Source organism: Corvus brachyrhynchos, unplaced genomic scaffold (assembly GCF_000691975.1).
Source record: "Corvus brachyrhynchos isolate BGI_N302 unplaced genomic scaffold, ASM69197v1 scaffold209, whole genome shotgun sequence".
In the NCBI taxonomy this organism is placed as follows: Eukaryota; Metazoa; Chordata; class Aves; order Passeriformes; family Corvidae; genus Corvus; species Corvus brachyrhynchos.
In genome coordinates this window covers 2,743,482-2,750,802 of record NW_008246056.1, presented here as the reverse complement: position 1 = coordinate 2,750,802, position 7,321 = coordinate 2,743,482, and the positions used below count along the sequence as shown (strand labels likewise).

Sequence of the window (7,321 nt, the reverse complement as noted above, 5' to 3'; positions counted from 1 at the left end):
GCCCGCGTTCCCACACCGGGAAACGCCGCGGGAAATCGCGCTGAAAGAGCGGCGTCGGGTTCAGGCAATTGAATAGATGCCTTTGAGAGGCGCGGGGTCCTTCTGGGCGCCGTTTTTCTCGCTACCCAAGGCGCATGCGCAAAATGCTGCCATCTTTGGAAGGCTGAGGCGAGCCTCGTGCCGAATAGCCATCTTTAGTGTGGCACCAACGCGACGCCCAGCAACCCCGCCATCTTGGGTGCTGAGCGACGCTACTTCCGGTTGAGCCGCCATCTTTGGTGTGGCACCAGGAGACTTCCGCCCCTCGTGCCATCTTGGGTGCTGGCAGCAGCCAGTTCCGGTCAGCCGCCATGTCTGGTGCGGTGCCCCTGAGGCCCGCGCCAAGTGCGAAGGTGTCCCCTCGGCTGCCTGAAGCCCCGCCGGCCCCGACGCCGAGCTGGCGCAGGCCGCCGTTCTGCCCCTCATCCTTCTTGCCACGGCGATGCACAGAATGCCACTTTAGACAAGATTGCGAAGGCAGCCGATGGCTTTAGAAATAACCACGAAATTCAGGGGAAAGAGCATTTCCAAGAGAGATGCTGGAGGGGCGAGGGCAGCACGTGGAGTTCTGAGCCGAGCTGCTCGCGCCAAGGCTCTGCCTGGGGTTGGATCTGCAGCTCCCACCTTAGAACAAGATTCCCCACGGGCCCCTGGTGGCTGCTCACAGGTCACCCTTGTCGTCCCTGACCAAGCAGGGAGGTGATGAAGGTTCTGCCCATCTCAGTTCTTGTTCTGTAGTGCAGGCAAATGCATGTTCAGGGCGGTTTTGTGTGTGGTCTCTGTGTTACACGAGTTATTTGTAGAGATGTGGTTTGTGGTCGGAGTGTGCGGCTGAGGAAGGCTGAGTTGAAATTTAGGTACCCTGGACTACGCTTGTTTGTGACTATGCCATAAATTACCACTTGCAAAGCCCTTTGCAAACACAGTTCCTTTGCCTCCTCCCAGGGCCAGTAGCTGGCTGGCATCCAGTCTTTTTCCAATGGTAAATAAAGATCTGGGAGCAAGCCAGAGTGGCTCTCACCACACAATTCAGTGCTCTGGTGAGCTAATTCTTGTCTTGATAAGGTCCTTCCAGCTATACTTTACACTCTGCTAGAACAACACCACCGACTGTGCATTTGCCTCGTGTCACCTTTAGCCCTATGGTGACACAAGGAGCCTTGGCAGGAGCAGTGACACAAAGGAGCATCAGGGAACAGGAGTGGACAGCAATAACCCCACTTCTCAGGATAAAGCTGCAGCCAGGGACTGCCCACCTGGCCACTGACTGAGCTCAAGAACAGCTTTAACAGGCACAAGTACAACTCCCTCCTCAGTTTCTTCATTAAAAGTCGTGTTTGCGTGGCAGTACAACAGTATCTCTAAGCCTTGTCAGTTCCTAGTTTTTGACATATTCAGAATCTGATCAAAAACTTTGTAGATGTCAATCCAGCAACAGAATTTTTCCCTTCACTGACAGCTGGTCAGGTCCTTAATCTCTTAGCAAAGAAATCATCATCATCACCTTTTTTTTCCAGTTTCATGTCTGTCAGCTCTGGCCTGGAATTAGGTTCTTCATGTATCACAGACAGCCAGGTACTCAACATTAATTTTTTGCTCAGAAGTTTCTCCTGTGTCTTGCAACACACAAATCCTGATGGCAGTGCCTTAAATCCTTCCATCTGGAAGGATCCAAAATTGCTTATGAACAGTAATTCTTGGCCACTTCAAGTTTGAAACACATCCTCTGTGTGGTAGAGTGAATTCAATCCAGCAATTCCCAGGTTAGTGCCAAGCTCAGGGTTATTTTGGGATGGATTGTTCTTCATTTCCCACAATGGAGCAGATGTATGTAGACCACCTTATACCTACTTAACATATCCAAATAGGTTCTCTGACAAATTTTGAAGTACTTCGTTAATTTTATTTTGCCTAAAATTCTTGACCAATGTGATCTCAATTTTCAGAATTCTCTCATAAATTGTCCAGTGGGAATTTTATTTCCCAGGTTCAGCTTCATGTTTCTCAGAGTGGGCTGGGAGGTGCTTGCAGAACAACATGAAAATCAAGGAACAATGACTTTCCTCTGGCAGTAACTTTGTTACCTTTTCCCAGATCACCTTTCACAGCTATAATGGGAAATAGTCCTTTACCTGCCTCATGTCTTACTCTGAAGCGTTCTGAAGACAGGGAGGTGGAGCAGCATTTTGCATTTGTCTGCTGTACCCTGCAGATATTTAATCTAGAAACCATTTGGACTCAGATTAAAGGATTTGCAACATTAGCAATACTTTCCCTTAAAGTCAGTGTCAGGTTTTGGGGTTTCCCCCCTTAATGGAAGTCTTCAAAAAAAACCCCAACCCTTAAACATCTCAGTAGATCTTGTAGAACTGCCTCCATTCCAATATTAAAGATATTCTGCAGCTTTAAATGTTCTCCTTTGCAAAAATTGTAAGAAAAAGGAATGTTTTGTACAATACATCCATAGAAGAAAACTGTTTACTGTAAAGAAAAAAAAAATTCAGCATTATTTTTATATTATTTATATTATTTTTATATTATTTTTATAGGTGAAATAATCTCAGTACATGAAATTATTTGGAAATGCTGTGTTGAAATGTTAGCTTTTGCAATAGTTGAAACAGAACCTTTCTTCTTTATTGAAAGGTGTTATCTCTTTTTTTTATTTTATTTTTTTTTCCCAAGAAATACAATTACAGGAATTAATTTGTATCTGCAGAATGTTTATGTGTTGATGAACACCGTGTTTTGTAATTACAAAATCTGGTAGTTCAATCTGTCTTTGAATTACCTTATGGGATCAGTGTGCGCTGCTCCAGACAGGGGAATGCAGGCACCTTGCATAACACCTACCATGTAAAACCTTCAGGAATCCTGTTTTTCCCTTCAGATTACTCACTAGAGCCTGAGGCCCCTGAAGAGACACCTTATAAATAGAAAAAGTTATTCATATCCATAAATCATCAAATAGACTCTACCTATGGGATCCGAAAATCTTATGGGATACTTTTGGCAGTTGCCAGCACTCCAAATTCACTGGGGTTGGTTTAAATGATGAAATTTTTAGAACAATGATGAATTTTAGCTTTTCTGATCAGTCTTTTGGTATTTAAGCCTCAAACAGTGCATTTCAAGATCTTTTCTGCAGCCAGCGTGGAGAAAGCTGGAGGAAAGCACAGATTTTCAGGTCATAGCAGAACTCCAGAGGCTAAGGATTGTAAAAGACAGCCCTGCAGGACTCATGTCCCACCTGTGTTTGTAAAAACAGCGAGTTCCCTGGAAAAGAAACTCATGTATGTTCAAGGCAGCTACCCACAATCAGCAGATACAAGAAAACAGTAGCATTAATCCCTTTTTGCCTCCAGAATGGAGATGATAATCCCAGCTGTTGCATGATGGATAAAATGTATTCATTCCTCAGTGCTTGTGATCCGAGGGTACATAATGGTAAAAGCCCCATAGGATCCTGGAGAAAGAAGGGAATGAATAATCCTGCATCCAGTCTGAGGGCTATGTAATATGTTGAATAATTGCACATCAAGTGAGGAGGATGAAAGGGACTATTGAAAACCAGCTCATTTGCTGAAAAAAAAGGCAGCATCCTGTGAGAGGCGGAGTTTGTGATCATCTAATTAAGGAATATGTTATTATCCCTAAACTTAAGGGGTCTGAGCTTCCAGCTTTACAAGTAACTTAATTCCTAGAATTTCTTAATTTTTCCTTTTGTAGTCCTGGAGGTCACCAATGACAAATTCCTGATCCAAGTGAGAGAGAAGCCAGTGAGAACAGAGGCTCCACTGGACTCCACCCTCCTGGACAAGGAAGGGCTCCCTGGGCCCTTGCTGCAGTGACCATGAGATGGTGGAGACCCCGAGAGCAGGGAGAGGGACAAAATGCGAGCTCACCACCCTGAAGAGAGACTGCACTTTGGTCTCTTCAAGGATTTTCTCAGAACAGTCCCATGGGATAAGGCTCTGAGGGGAAGATGGCTCAAGAAAGCTGGCTAATATTCAGCTATCACCTCCTTCAAGCTTGAGTTGTGCATCCTGACAAGCAAGAAGTTAGGCAAAAATGCGTGGATAAACTAGGGGATCCATGGATAAATTAGGGGCTCCTGGACCACAAAAAGGAAAGCTCACTCAAACTTGAAAATGAAGCAGAGGAAGGGTGGAAGCAGGGATGTGTCATTTGGGGGAAATACAAAGACACTGTCCAGGTACTCAGGGATTATGTTAGGAAAACCAAAAGAAATGCCAAAAGGAAATGAATCTGGTGAAGGGTGTCAAAGGCAAAAAGGAGCACTTCTGTAAGTAAATGGCAAAAGGAACGTCAGGAAAGCTGGGAGCCCACTACCAAATGGGACAGGGGACTTGGTGACACAGGACATGGAAAAGACTGAGGTATTGAAGCCACCTTTCCCTCAGCCTTTACAAGGAAGACCAGCCTTCAGGAATCCCAGGTCCCTGAGAGCAGAAAGGCTGTAACACAGGAGATGCAGCCTTGGTGGAAGAGGATCTGGTCAAGGATACTCAGGCAAATTGGACACGTATGAGTCCATGGGCTTTGATGGGATGTATCCATAAATGCCGAGGGAGCTGGGAGATGTCACTGCAAGGCAACTCTCGATACACTTTGATCATGGCAACTGGCAGAAGTGCCTGAAGGCCTGAAGGAAAGCAAAAGTCACTCCCATCTTCAGTATGGGCAAGAAGAAGGACAAAGGGAACTATGGGCCAGTCAGCCTCACCTAGATCCATGGGAAAGGTAATCCAGGATTTCCAGACACATGAAGGACAAGCAGGTGGGTAGGAGCAGCCAGCAGGGATTCGCCCCTGGCATCTCTCTCAGGACTGCTGAGAAGGCTCAGGGGAATCACCTGAAGGGAGAGTGCAAAGAGGACAGAGCCAGGATTTTTTTCTGTGCTGTCCAGTGAGAGGAGCAGAGGCAGGGGCCACAAATCGGAATTGTTTGGGAAATTTCTTTTTTACAGTGAGGCTGACCCACCGTAAAAAGAGAGAGGCTGTGGAGTCTCCATCCTTGGAGATTGGACCAGATCACCTCCACAGATCCCTGCCAATCTCAACCAATCTGTGATTCTGTATTGTTCTAAATTCTATAAAATAGTAATTTACAAGTTGATGGGAAGTATTCAAAGAATGTAGAGAGGCAGAAATTACTTTCCCCATGCAACAGTCAAGGTCTTTATTACCTGAGTTGGTGGATTGATTTCTTCCAATATAATTATTGAAACGACTTTGAATACTGAAGCAGAGGAAATGTATTGTAATTTGTCAGCAAGAAAAGGAAACATGAGATTACTCTATGATTCTTACTTTTTCATATTACAATAAAAGAAAAAACCCAGGGGAGAACAATGCCAGTTTTCTATCACAGTACAGCTTGTATACTGTAGTTTTTTTGTTGAATGGGTTGGTTTTTGAATAAACTCTAAAGTTAACTTGAGAAAGAAAAACTTAACTAACAACTTCACTGAAAATAAATTTGATGTATCAAGTGCACGTCAGTGTCTTGATTATACATTTGGCATAACATAATAAACCTTCCTCTCAAAATTAATTCCAATAAGCATCCTTTTAGAAATTGGTATGTACCCTGAAAAATGAAAAAGGAAACAGAGTGACTTATTCTTAGAGTAAGGTAATAAACATAGAGTTGAGGATTAAAAGCTATGGGATAAAAAAATAGTTTTTGTTTCTTATGTGTACAGTGGGATGCAGTGAGAACTGCAATAGCAGCAATTTCCACCTGGTACACTGCAAATGGTTTAAGTAATTGCATTGGGAGTAGTGAAGCCTGTCTGGGTGGAAATACCTCTGAATGTGCTGAAAGGAGGTTGAATTTCAAAACAGCTCTCCTGTCCATCATCAGTCTTCACAGTAGCCAAGTTTCTATTTGCATTTGTGGGAGGGTCTGTTTTACAGCGTTGTAGCATTTTTTCCTTTTTGCTCTGTCAACTCACAAATCCAGGTTTAAGGTTCCTGAAGGGTTTCAGTTTCAGTAGCTTCAAACCTGTGCAGTTTAAGGTCTTCCCAGTGACTGCTTCGTCTGAGACTGCTTTGGAGCTGATGCTGGAACTGCTGTCTGAGGGCTGTTCAGCAAGGGTTGCTCTCCAAAGGCCTTCACTTCAACTGTAAGAACTATCAAGGAATTGTTGAGAAGTGGAGATCAGGAGGGCAGATAAAGGAAAAAACAACCAGGACCATGCCCTTGAGTGTTCAGGTACACAGAGAAGTAAGGCAAAACTTTGTGAGTGTAGAAACCCATTTTTTTTTCTTGCCTGTGGAGAGAGTGCTGAAGACCATGTTCCTGAGGCTTCAATTCAGGCATCCATCTGGTAGAAAATGATGGACACAAGCAGAAAGTGATATAGGGAGAATGTGGAATAAGGATGGGGTGCTGGTGTGTGCAAACTGCAAAAGAGAGCGGAAACATCGCCAAAACGACCCTCGGAGAGGCTGTACAAAAACTGTGAGGACAGGGAAAAGGAAGAAGACACAGAAAAGAAGCCAACAGAGCTATAGGGGCAGTGGCAGGGAAATGCGACAGCAGGGGTGAAAACTAAACACCATGGGGGTGCGAACTGTAGGACACCACGGGAATGAAAGTGCCGACCTGAGAAAAGTGGCAAGAAATAGGAGCGACCGCGCCAATGCGCGCACCCCACAGCGCCTCAGCAGCACCCGCAGCCCCTCGGCACCGCGCTCCCACCTCCGCGGAACACCCGCACCCCAAAGCCCGGAGGGACCCGCCCGCCTGCGCGCCCCCGCGCAACCTCCCTCCAGCGCCCGAGCGGGGCCGCGCACAGCCCGAGGCACGGGCACGCCTGTGGGCACACGCGGCCACGCGCGTCCGCACGGACAGGCACGGACAGCGGCCGGAGAGCGCTCACCCGCGCCGTGCTACTCCATGTCCCCGAACCACGGAATGTGCCCAAAGCTGGAAGGGACCCACAAGGATCATCGAGTCCAATTCCCAGCCCTGCGCAGGATGGTTCCCAACAATCTCACACCTGTTCCTGAAAGCGTTGTCCAAACACTCCTGGAGCTCTGGCAGCCTTGGGGCCGTGCCCATTCCCTGGGGAGCCTGTTCAGTGCCCCACCACCCTCTGGGGGAAAGAGCTTTTCCTGATACCCAACCTAACCCTCCCTGACATCGCTCGCCTCAGGCCCTGTCCCTGGCCATCAGAGAGCGGAGATCAGTGCCCGGCCCTCCGTTTCCCCTCACGAAGAAGTTGTAGATGGCGTACGAGGAGTTGCCGGCT

At 46.5% G+C, this 7,321-nt stretch overlaps 1 long non-coding RNA gene across 1 annotated transcript; it reads right to left on the bottom strand.

Annotated features, from left to right (window-relative positions):
* Positions 1–5,212: 5,212 nt before the first annotated feature.
* Positions 5,213–7,110, bottom strand: LOC108449529. Its single transcript, XR_001865699.1, has 2 exons — positions 7,070–7,110; positions 5,213–6,391 (listed from the first exon to the last, which is right to left on the bottom strand). It is a non-coding gene; the product is annotated as an uncharacterized LOC108449529 (long non-coding RNA).
* Between the last annotated feature and the right edge of the window lie 211 nt (positions 7,111–7,321).